We start from the raw sequence: 13,739 nt of genomic DNA on the forward strand, positions 1-13,739 counted from the left end.
AATACAGACTTACTCTCAATTTTTGTGTTCACACTTTCTTCATTCATAGGAATGAGAATCCTCTTGGTGAATATTCTTGTTCATGAGTCAACTGTTGTTCCTCAGTTGCATATTTTGTGATTTCCAAAAATATAATCAAGAACACAATTTGCAGAACTTTATAAAACCACCTTTTACGAAGTACCACAAATTATTATATCTTACATCTATATGCTGTTCCAATTCTGTTTTAAGCATAAGTAAAAGCTATTAATTATTAATATATATATATTAATTTTACCACAATTAAAATTATATCTATAACCTATAGCTAAAACTCTAAGTTTTGCCTTCTGACTCCAATATGATTTATGAATAAGTGCACAATCACAATATTTATGGAAATCGTCTTATAAAGAGGGAAGGAAGAACTCTTAAGAAATAATCAAATTAAATTAGAGGTCTTCAGGGTGTACAAACTCAGCAAACTTGATTCTTTTGCAGGTTATTGAGACCTAATTTTTCTATGTTTTGCTGTTTACAAACTAGGTAAAGTGTGTAACTATTAAAGGCAAATAATTCAGATGTATAAGAATAATTAATATAATAACAGACTCTCAGAGGCAAGGAATAAAACTAACCCAAATGTCTGTTGAATTCAATATGTTCCATCTTAAGATATAAAATCAGGTCTGCACTTTCATTTTCTACACAACAGAGGACTGGATTATTGTATTGGGAAGGTGGAAAATAAAATACAATTTTATTTAAGATGAAAACTACTTTTGTAATCCTGTCAAAATAGTCTCACTAATGACAATTTTAAAGAAGCACTGGCTTTTCTTCATTAATCTATTTCATATGTCTTGCAAAAATTTTTTGGCATGAATTAATCAGTAATAATACAATTTGTTTCTGTAATTTAAAAATTCTATAATTAGTTCTTTTTGACTACTTAAAGAAATCTACCATGTCAAAAATATTAAGTCCAGCCATTGAATAGCATTTTTATGATACAATTTAAATTAGGTATTTTTCATAAAGACTTTCTAATCATTTGAAAATTTTGAATTGTCTTCAATAAGTTGGAATGGCAATAGCTCAGATTATCAAAAAGTGTATAAATGGTAACAGAAAAACTGGGTTAAATTCCAGTTTCTTGAAAAGTGACATTAGAATTCATGTTACTAGTGATGAAAGATATCTACAATAAAATATTCACTGAATATTGGATTTTAACACTTACCTGCGAAATCTGTGATAGGAGGATAAGAGAGAAAAAAGAAAGAGATATGCTAACTGAATTCTATGTCAAACTCAATACATGGAAATAGTATGTTAAAGCAAGCAAGTTAGGATGTATATAATATTTTCACAGCTACCTTGATTGTTACCTATGATCATACAACTGCAAAGGCACCTCGATGTATTTCAACATGTTTTTTTATTTAATGACTACTCACTTTTTAACAATCTTCCTGCTCAGGGCTCCTCAGTTGGTTACTCATCCGACTCTTGATTTTGGCTCAGGTCATGATCCCAGGGTTGTGGGATCCAGCCCAGTGTTGGGTTCTGTGCTGGGCGTGGAGCCTGCTTGCGATTCTTTCTCCCTCTGCCCCTCCCCCCCACTCACACATGTGCTCTCTCTCTCTAAATAATAAATAAAATGAAATGAAATGAAATAAAATAAAATAAAATAAAATAAAATAAAATAAAATAAATCTGCCTGCTTAAGTTAGCCATTATGATTTCCAAGCAAGTCACTGAAGCTCTTTGCTTTAAATTTGTAGAGATAGCATAGAACACCAAATTAGATGGAAAGATGTGAAGAAGACAGTGATAAGATTTCATTTTCAATTTGATTTGAGATGGTAATTGATCTTTTGGTCAATTTTCTTTTGACCCACTTGAATTAATACATTCTTTTTTTCCCTGGTAACCATCTGAGCACACTATTCTTTTTTAAACTAAATTTAATACATTTTTCTCCCAATATATTTTAATAAAAAACAACTCTAGAGCATTAAGTAAAATTATCATTAAAGCTAGGTCAAATTATTTTTTGTTGCTTGTACACACACAGATAGATCTTGTGTCACTGTAATCATAACGTACCTACTGAAATGAAACACTGAAATTCAGTTGCCAGCTACAGTATGGTTTCTTGCTTAATATATGGGTCTTTAGAAAACATTTAGTATTTCGATGTATTATAAGAGTCTGCCTCCAGCATCATCACTATTACCATATTTATGATTATAATCCACAACCATTATCTTACTGTTTAACATTCATTATTAGTATGGCACATGCTATATTGAACTTGAATATAAAACTTTTTTGATATTTAATTCCTTTTATTCTCTCAGGTCATAGAGATTCAAATTGAATAATATAACTTGGGTAAAATATATATATATATATATATATATATATATATATATATATACACACACATATATATATTTTTAATTTTTTCATGTTTGATTATTTTTGAGAGAGAGGGAGAGAGAGAGAGACAGAGTGTGAGCAGGGAAGGAAAGAGAGAGAGGGAGACACAGAATCTGAAGCAGGCTTCAGGCTCTGAGCTGTCAGCACAGAGCCCGATGTGGGGTCGACTCACCAACCGCCAGATCATGACCTGATCCGAAGTCGGATACTTAACCCACCCAGGCGCCCCTTGTAAATTATATTTTTAAGCCTGATTTGATGACCGACTTGCCACTTTTGCATACATATGCTTTCAAACATATTTGTGAAATGCAAACCCAATTTTCTCTACTACTTTCTATGATTAGGGCAAATTCCACAAACTGAACTGAAAGTGCTGAATAGTCTGTAGTACTGTTTACTAAATGATTCCAGACAAATGGCAGGTATTTACATTTCAGACAAATGGCAGGTTTGCAACTTCTTGCTTTTCTTTTTAAGTTGGTCATGGTTGCAACTTTGGTTTTGGCAAATAAAATGCAAACCAAAGTGACTTAGCAGCTATTAAGTTGTAGTGTCAGTTACAGATGGGAGATTTAAGAGTCAACAGGTGAGTTATTACATCCCCTGACCACTGCTGCAATGATCTTGGAGGTGTATATAGTAAACCAAATTAGAACTATAAGAGAACTAGTGAGTAAAATAATTTCTAGTTGAAATCAAGTATATGTGCTCTAATTTCTACTAATAAGCATGACTGAAAAGTTAATTTAGTATGTTTACTTATATAGAAACATATTAATTAGATTCATGATCAGACATTACTGAAAAATGAATAAACTCCATCAAATTCATTCCCTAATTTTTATCTTTCTCCTTCTGTTCTTAAAAAGTTTTTAAAATATTGATTTAAGCAATGTGCTATGTCCTCAATTTATATCTGTCTTTCTGTAATCTTTTTTGCATCCTCTCTGGGTCACTAAAATTGGTCTGTGTGAAGTCACCAATGACCTCCATCTAACTGCAGACTGTGATCTGTCCAAAATCTTTACATTTCCCCTTGGGCACTCTAACTCTCCCCCTGATTTTACCAACATCTATTTCTTTATTATTGTTTCATATATAACTTCCAAATTGAAATCTCTAGCCATGACCTTGGTTGTGGTATCCTTTCTTAAACTTTCAAGTGCTTTTGGACATTTTAAGGTATGCTTAACACTGAACATAATTTTAATCAAATATATTTTCAAAGGGATTTCTCAGATTGGTTACTTGATTAAATTTTGATAAATTTTCAATATTAGATTTAATTTTCTTTTTTTTTTTTTTTTTTTTTTTTTTTTTTTTATTTATTTATTTATTTTTTTTTTTTTTCTGAAATTTATTGACAAATTGGTTTCCATACAACACCCAGTGCTCATCCCAAAAGGTGCCCTCCTCAATACCCATCACCCACCCTCTCCTCCCTCCCACCCCCCATCAACCCTCAGTTTGTTCTCAGTTTTTAACAGTCTCTTATGCTTTGGCTCTCTCCCTTTCTAACCTCTTTTTTTTTTTTTTTTTTCTTCCCCTCCCCCATGGGTTCCTGTTAAGTTTCTCAGGATCCACATAAGAGTGAGACCATATGGTATCTGTCTTTCTCTGTATGGCTTATTTCACTTAGCATCACACTCTCCAGTTCCATCCACGTTGCTACAAAAGGCCATATTTCATTTTTTCTCATTGCCATGTAATATTCCATTGTGTATATAAACCACAATTTCTTTATCCATTCATCAGTTGATGGACATTTAGGCTCTTTCCATAATTTGGCTATTGTTGAGAGTGCTGCTATGAACATTGGGGTACAAGTGGCCCTATGCATCAGTGCTCCTGTATCCCTTGGATAAATTCCTAGCAGTGCTATTGCTGGGTCATAGGGTAGGTCTATTTTTAATTTTCTGAGGAACCTCCACACTGCTTTCCAGAGCGGCTGCACCAATTTGCATTCCCACCAACAGTGCAAGAGGGTTCCCGTTTCTCCACATCCTCGCAAGCATCTATAGTCTCCTGATTTGTTCATTTTGGCCACTCTGACTGGCGTGAGGTGATACATGAGTGTGGTTTTGATTTGTATTTCCCTGATAAGGAGCGACGCTGAACATCTTTTCATGTGTCTGTTGGCCATCCGGATGTCTTCTTTAGAGAAGTGTCTATTCATGTTTTCTGCCCATTTCTTCACTGGGTTATTTGTTTTTCGGGTGTGGAGTTTGGTGAGCTCTTTATAGATTTTGGATACTAGCCCTTTGTCCGATATGTCATTTGCGAATATCTTTTCCCATTCCGTTGGTTGCCTTTTAGTTTTGTTGGTTGTTTCCTTTGCTGTGCAGAAGCTTTTTATCTTCATAAGGTCCCAGTAATTCACTTTTGCTTTTAATTCCCTTGCCTTTGGGGATGTGTCGAGTAAGAGATTGCTACGGCTGAGGTCAGAGAGGTCTTTTCCTGCTTTCTCCTCTAAGGTTTTGATGGTTTCCTGTCTCACATTTAGGTCCTTTATCCATTTTGAGTTTATTTTTGTGAATGGTGTGAGAAAGTGGTCTAGTTTCAACCTTCTGCATGTTGCTGTCCAGTTCTCCCAGCACCATTTGTTAAAGAGGCTGTCTTTTTTCCATTGGATGTTCTTTCCTGCTTTGTCAAAGATGAGTTGGCCATACGTTTGTGGGTCTAGTTCTGGGGTTTCTATTCTATTCCATTGGTCTATGTGTCTGTTTTGGTGCCAATACCATGCTGTCTTGATGATCACAGCTTTGTAGTAGAGGCTAAAGTCTGGGATTGTGATGCCTCCTGCTTTGGTCTTCTTCTTCAAAATTCCTTTGGCTATTCGGGGCCTTTTGTGGTTCCATATGAATTTTAGGATTGCTTGTTCTAGTTTCGAGAAGAATGCTGGTGCAATTTTGATTGGGATTGCATTGAATGTGTAGATAGCTTTGGGTAGTATTGACATTTTGACAATATTTATTTTTCCAATCCATGAGCAGGGAATGTCTTTCCATTTCTTTAAATCTTCTTCAATTTCCTTCAGAAGCTTTCTATAGTTTTCAGCATACAGATCCTTTACATCTTTGGTTAGATTTATTCCTAGGTATTTTATGCTTCTTGGTGCAATTGTGAATGGGATCAGTTTCTTTATTTGTCTTTCTGTTGCTTCATTGTTAGTGTATAAGAATGCAACTGATTTCTGTACATTGATTTTGTAGCCTGCAACTTTGCTGAATTCCTGTATCAGTTCTAGCAGACTTTTGGTGGAGTCTATCGGATTTTCCATGTATAATATCATGTCATCTGCAAAAAGCGAAAGCTTGACTTCATCTTTGCCAATTTTGATGCCTTTGATTTCCTTTTGTTGTCTGATTGCTGATGCTAGAACTTCCAGCACTATGTTAAACAGCAGCGGTGAGAGTGGGCATCCTTGTCGTGTTCCTGATCTCAGGGAAAAAGCTTTCAGTTTTTCCCCGTTGAGGATGATGTTAGCTGTGGGCTTTTCATAAATGGCTTTTATGATCTTTAAGTATGTTCCTTCTATCCCGACTTTCTCAAGGGTTTTTATTAAGAAAGGGTGCTGGATTTTGTCGAAGGCCTTTTCTGCATCGATTGACAGGATCATATGGTTCTTCTCTCTTTTTTTGTTAATGTGATGTATCACGTTGATTGATTTGCGAATGTTGAACCAGCCCTGCATCCCAGGAATGAATCCCACTTGATCATGGTGAATAATTCTTTTTATATGCCGTTGAATTCGATTTGCTAGTATCTTATTGAGAATTTTTGCATCCATATTCATCAGGGATATTGGCCTGTAGTTCTCTTTTTTTACTGGGTCTCTGTCTGGTTTAGGAATCAAAGTAATACTGGCTTCATAGAATGAGTCTGGAAGTTTTCCTTCCCTTTCTATTTCTTGGAATAGCTTGAGAAGGATAGGTATTATCTCTGCTTTAAACGTCTGGTAGAACTCCCCTGGGAAGCCATCTGGTCCTGGACTCTTATTTGTTGGGAGATTTTTGATAACCGATTCAATTTCTTCGCTGGTTATGGGTCTGTTCAAGCTTTCTATTTCCTCCTGATTGAGTTTTGGAAGCGTGTGGGTGTTCAGGAATTCGTCCATTTCTTCCAGGTTGTCCAATTTGTTGGCATATAAGTTTTCATAGTATTCCCTGATAATTGTTTGTATCTCTGAGGGATTGGTTGTAATAGTTCCATTTTCATTCATGATTTTATCTATTTGGGTCATCTCCCTTTTCTTTTTGAGAAGCCTGGCTAGAGGTTTGTCAATTTTGTTTATTTTTTCAAAAAACCAACTCTTGGTTTCGTTGATCTGCTCTACAGTTTTTTTAGTTTCTATATTGTTTATTTCTGCCCTGATCTTTATTATTTCTCTTCTTCTGCTGGGCTTAGGCTGCCTTTGCTGTTCTGCTTCTAGTTCCTTTAGGTGTGCTGTTAGATTTTGTATTTGGGATTTTTCTTGTTTCTTGAGATAGGCCTGGATTGCAATGTATTTTCCTCTCAGGACTGCCTTTGCTGCGTCCCAAAGCGTTTGGATTGTTGTATTTTCATTTTCGTTTGTTTCCATATATTTTTTAATTTCTTCTCTAATTGCCTGGTTGACCCACTCATTCGTTAGTAGGGTGTTCTTTAACCTCCATGCTTTTGGAGGTTTTCCAGACTTTTTCCTGTGGTTGATTTCAAGCTTCATGGCATTGTGGTCTGAAAGTAAGCATGGTATAATTTCAATTCTTGTAAACTTATGAAGGGCTGTTTTGTGACCCAGTATATGATCTATCTTGGAGAATGTTCCATGTGCACTCGAGAAGAAAGTATATTCTGTTGCTTTGGGATGCAGAGTTCTAAATATATCTGTCAAGTCCATCTCATCCAATGTCTCATTCAGGGCCCTTGTTTCTTTATTGACCGTGTGTCTAGTTGATCTATCCATTTCTGTAAGTGGTGTATTAAAGTCCCCTGCAATTACCACATTCTTATCAATAAGGTTGCTTATGTTTATGAGTAATTGTTTTATATATTTGGGGGCTCCGGTATTCGGTGCATAGACATTGATAATTGTTAGCTCTTCCTGATGGATAGACCCTGTAACTATTATATAATGTCCTTCTTCATCTCTTGTTACAGCCTTTAATTTAAAGTCTAGTTTGTCTGATATAAGTATGGCTACTCCAGCTTTCTTTTGGCTTCCAGTCGCATGATAAATAGTTCTCCATCCCCTCACTCTCAATCTAAAGGTGTCCTCAGGTCTAAAATGAGTCTCTTGTAGACAGCAAATAGATGGGTCTTGTTTTTTTATCCATTCTGATACCCTATGTCTTTTGGTTGGCGCATTTAATCCATTTACATTCAGTGTTATTATAGAAAGATACGGGTTTAGAGTCATTGTGATATCTGTATGTTTTATGCTTATAGTGATGTCTCTGGGACTTTGTCTCACAGGGTCCCCCTTAGGATCTCTTGTAGGGCTGGTTTAGTGGTGACAAATTCCTTCAGTTTTTGTTTGTTTGGGAAGACCTTTATCTCTCCTTCTATTCTAAATGACAGACTTGCTGGATAAAGGATTCTTGGCTGCATATTTTTTCTGTCTAGCACCCTGAAAATCTCTTGCCAATTCTTTCTGGCCTGCCAAGTTTCAAAAGAGAGATCAGTCACGAGTCTTATAGGTCTCCCTTTATATGTGAGGGCACGTTTACCCCTTGCTGCTTTCAGAATTTTCTCTTTATCCTTGTATTTTGCCAGTTTCACTATGATATGTCGTGCAGAAGATCGATTCAAGTTACGTCTGAAGGGAGTTCTCTGTGCCTCTTGGATTTCAATGCCTTTTTCCTTCCCCAGTTCAGGGAAGTTCTCAGCTATGATTTCTTCAAGTACCCCTTCAGCACCTTTCCCTCTCTCTTCCTCCTCTGGGATACCAATTATGCGTATATTATTTCTTTTTAGTGTATCACTTAATTCTCTAATTTTCCCCTCATACTCCTGGATTTTTTTATCTCTCTTTTTCTCAGCTTCCTCTTTTTCCATAACTTTATCTTCTAGTTCACCTATTCTCTCCTCTGCCTCTTCAAGCCGAGCTGTGGTGGTTTCCATTTTGTTATGCATTTCGTTTAAAGCGTTTTTCAGCTCCTCGTGACTGTTCCTTAGTCCCTTGATCTCTGTAGCAAGAGATTCTCTGCTGTCCTGTATACTGTTTTCAAGCCCAGCAATTAATTTTATGACTATTATTCTAAATTCACTTTCTGTTATATTATTTAAATCCTTTTTGATCAGCTCATTAGCTGTTGTTATTTCCTGGAGATTCTTCTGAGGGGAGTTCTTCCGCTTGGTCATTTTGGATAGTCCCTGGCGTGGTGAGGACCTGCAGGGCACTTCCCCTGTGCTGTGGTGTATACCTGGAGTTGGTGGGCGGGGCCGCAGTCAGACCGGATGTCTGCCCCCAGCCCACCGCTGGGGCCACAGTCAGACTGGTGTGTGCCTTCTCTTCCCCTCTCCTAGGGGCGGGATTCACTGTGGGGTGGTGTGGCTCGTCTGGGCTACTTGCACCCTGCCAGGCTTGTGATGCTGGAGATCTGGCGTATTAGCTGGGGTGGGTAGGCAAGGTGCTCGGGGGCAGGAGGGGCAGGCTTAGATCGCTTCTCCTTAGGTGATCCACTTCAGGAGGGGCCCTGTGGCAGCGGGAGGGAGTCAGATCCGCTGCCGCTGCCGGAGGTTTGGCTCCGCAGAAGCGCAGAGTTGTGTGTTTGCGTGGAGCAAGCAAGTTCCCTGGCAGGAACCGGTTCCCTTTGGGATTTCGGCTGGGGGATGGGCGGGGGAAATGGCGCTGGCGAGCGCCTTTGTTCCCCACCAAACTGAGCTCTGTTGTCAGGGGGCTCAGCAGCTCTCCCTCCCTTTGTCCTCCAGCCTTCCCGCTTTCCGAGCAGAGCTGTTAATTTCTGACCTCCCAGACGCTAAGTCGCGCTTGCTGTCGGAACACAGTCCGCCCGGCCCCTCCGCTTTTGCAAGCCCGACTAGGGGGCTCTGCTTGGCCGGCGAGCCGCCCCTCCGCCCCGGCTCCCTCCCGCCAGTCCGTGGAGCGCGCACCGCCTCGCCGCCCTTCCTACCCTCTTCCGTGGGCCTCTCGTCTGCGTTTGGCTCCGGCGACTCTGTTCTGCTAATCCTCTGGCGGTTTTCTGGGTTATTTAGGCAGGTGTAGATGGAATCTAAGTGATCAGCAGGACGTGCGGTGAGCCCAGCGTCCTCCTAAGCCGCCATCTTGCCGCAACTCTTTAGATTTAATTTTCAAAACTGAGGGGGTAATTAGTTGTTTTGTTGGCTGACTCACCTTAATCAAAATCTGCTTATTTTTATTTATAATATCCTCTGAGAAATGAGAAAAATCAGAATTATATTTCATTAGTTTTTACCCCCAAAGATTTTACTAATGAATTTGATTGATTCTTCTTTTAGTTTAATTGAGTCTTATTTATTCGAGACTTGATCATCACCCTATGATCCTTTTTCTCACAAGTACACAATCTGAAACTTTTCTAAGTGATTTCTTTATCTCCATTCTCCTCTTTCTCCAATATACCTAGATTTACCTGTAATACAGATTATCAAGTAAATTCATGTTTATTTGAAGAGACCTAGAAAAATATTTCCAGTCTATACTATATTGTATAGAGCTTAGTCAAATTGTATGTAAATACTTGAACATTTTATCTTGCCAACTGTACTACAGAGACTTAGATATACTTCATTTCCTAAAGAATAAAACATCTGCTTTGCGATTCGTGTGCTCAGTAATCATTAGATTACTTATTTTTCAATAATAGTTTAAGGATAATTCTACAATATTGTGAAAAAATATTTTTAAGTTTTCCCATACTGGGGTAGGGAAAGTTAATCTTAACTTTTTTTTCTGCATCAACAGTAAAATAGTAGTAACACACATACACATGTATACATTATATTTAGTAAAAATAACTATATTTAAATGTAAAGCGAGCATAAATTTTTACATTTCCCTTATCTTACCCCTTTTGTTTTTGCATTCCTAGGGAATTTTAACAAATTATAGACCATGAACCATGTCACTTTTTGGTCACATGAGAGGGTATATCACTTATATTGCATTGATATCTCATGGATTTTATTAGGATTAATTGGTTTGCATTTCCATTGGTATCTCCTTAGGCTGCTTAATGGATTTCTTTTGCCTAGGCCTCATTTTATTCCTGTTTCTATTATATGATGTAGTAATGCCTGCTGACAATAGTAAATGTCCTGTAGTATTTCTATTTCTAATACCGTATTTCATATATTTCGTACCAACCATAAATGATAGTTAAACAGGGAACTAGAAGGTAAATTTAGATTGAGATTTTACAATTGAATTGAATTACAATTTTACAGTTGAATTCATTCAGCTTAGTTAAAATTTACTGCTATTTTTCAATCAGTAGATGTTAACTGGTGGTTTTCTAGTTTGTGTTATTTAAAGTTATGCTAATTTCAGAAAGTGCACATTAGTTACCCAGGATTATATGAAGTATTTTACCTGCAGAAAGCAAACATATTTTTTTCTAATTTTCCTTTATTTCTACGATGGGAATTCTACAAATTATGTTGTTAATAAAAACATTCTGTGACTTAAATTATACATTTATGTTGGTAATATGCTATGTGTTGAAAGTTACTTTTCACCCTCACATTCCCTAAATAATGTAGATTTGCCTGATATACTTGTTTTGGTCTTTTGATTCATCCTAAATTATGGGAAGGCACAGCTATGTAGATGTACCAGCTGTACAAGGTCAGTAACTTTCAGGTCACTCAGTACCAAACTAGCACAATGGTGAGAAAAATAGAAAATACCTGATTAATTCCATGAATGATTTTATTTGAAAGTTTTGAATAAAAATATCAGAGATAAAATTTTTTTCTTGTTGAGACTATTTCATTACTTCTGTAATGAAACTATTTTAACCATATAGTGACATTTTCAACAGTCTTTCTAAAGCACCCTTTCATGTAAAAAGAGCAAAGTGCTCCTGCTGTGCACATGTTAGATCAGGTTATTTAGCTTTTACCTTAAAACGACCAGTATATCTTGAATGGAACAAGTATACCTTTAGTCTTCAGAAGAAAATATGTATGTGTTGATGATCAGGGTTAACATTTTTATCAAGTAGATAAAATAAATTTCCTCTATCTCTTCCACAGATAATTTTGGAGTAAAAGTACAAAATGCTCAGGCTTGTCTTCATTTTAATAATTACTTAACATGAGAGTTGCTCAGATTCCATTTGGCAATCATGTTTTCTCTTAGTTTGACAAAAATAGAATGTTAATATCTTCCTCATAAAATAGAAAGTATTGACCAGAAATGTTTATTACATATGTGTTCACAGAAATACAGCAATGTTTGGCATGTCTGCTGCCCTTCATGATGTTAACTAAAACCAAGGAGTGACTACATATTTGTGAAGAGCTAATCATAGTCCAAATAGTGGTAATGGTGTGAAACATGGGAATTTTCAATTAATCTGAGAAGAGTATAAAGTCAATTCACCAAAATCTAAGTTGAAGATATAGCTTCTGAAGATATAGCTTCTATTCTTTTTGGTTTTACTCCTGGCTAATGTGATAGATTCTCAATTTGCACGTAAAGAAATATGACGAAATATGTTCATTATACAAATGGTCATACTAGAAATTTTTTAAAAGTTTCTATCCATGAATGTATTAGTTTTTTAGAGCTACAATAACAAAATATCACAGACTGGTTGGCTTAAAGAGTAGAAATGAATTTTCTCACAACTGTGGAGGCTAAAAGTCCAATAAAGAGTCCTTAGTTTCTCCTGAGGCTTCTTTCTGTGGTTTGCAGATAGCTGCCTTCACACTGTGTCCTCACATGGCTTTGTGTGTTTCCCTTGTTTGTCTTACAAAACCACCAGCCCTAACGAATTATGGCCAAACCCTTGTGACCTCATTTAACCTTAATTGCCTGTTTAAAGGCTCTATTTTCAAATGCAACCATGCTGAGGGCGAGGGCTTCAACATATGAATTGTGAAGGCACCCAACTCAGTCAATAATAACCAAAAATGGATTAATTTTTTTGTGTCTATTTACACAATAAAATATTCAATAGCAATGACACTAAATGATATCAGTCAGCTTAACCTAAGTTCTTCTGTGGTAATAAATGACCCCAATGGCTTACAACATAATTTACTATTCCCTCACACATCAATGGTTAGCTTCTGTCCTGTTCCTCAATCTTTGCATGTGGGAAATCAATTGACATATATGTCTCTATATAGTTTATCAAACTTTTCATGGAAGAGAAAAATAAATCACAAAAGCATATATATCATTGACACTCATCTCTTCCCTCCTCATTTCATTGTCTACAACAAATTTAATGAACACTTCTCACATTTACAAGACACAACTAATTCCTTCACTGAAGTAGTAAATGTTTTAAACTTAACTAAAAAGAAATCACTTTCATTTGTTAGGTATTAGTGTAGATAAATCTCTCTCATGAACAAATGCTAAAAAGCTTAAGATGTATAGATATGGTATAATATAGTACTAGCATAAAATATAACCAAATACTTTAAAGATGCTTATTTAGGGGCACCCGAATAGCTCAGTCAGTTGAGCATTTGACTCTTGATTTCGGCTCAGGTCATAATCTCATGATTCATGATATCTAGACCCATGTCAGGCTTTGCTTGGGATTATCTCTCCTTCTCTCTCTCTCTGCCGTTCCCCCTACTCTATCTCTCAAAATAAATAAATAAACATTTAAAAAAAATAATGCAAGTCAAATATGCCATTTGTGATCACAATCTCCTCAATTTTTCACCAATATCCAGCTTTGGAGCTTACTCATATGGGTGTGACCAAGTGACAAAAGGGCAAGAAAATTTAAGACAGTGGCAATATTGCTGTTAAATGGCAAACATTATATACAATATGTATATAACATATATTGTGGTTAGTTACCTAGTACACTTTTGTCTATATTTCTTACTATTAAAATCTCTTTTAGTTGAAAGCACACCAGAAGATTAATTAAGATGGGGGAAGGGGAGCACTTCTGGGTACTATGTTTTTCTTTTTTTTTAATTGTTTATTTATTTATTTTGAGAGGGGGAGGGGCAGAGAGAAGGAGAGAGAATTCAAAGCAGGCTCCATGCTGTCGGCTCAGAACTCAACATGGGGATCAGTCTCACAACTACGAGATCAGGACCTGAGCCACTATCAAGAGTCGAATGCTCAACTGACTGAACCGCCCAGGTGC

The sequence above is a fragment of the Prionailurus viverrinus genome, chromosome B3, assembly GCF_022837055.1.
Source record: "Prionailurus viverrinus isolate Anna chromosome B3, UM_Priviv_1.0, whole genome shotgun sequence".
NCBI classification, from domain to species: Eukaryota; Metazoa; Chordata; class Mammalia; order Carnivora; family Felidae; genus Prionailurus; species Prionailurus viverrinus.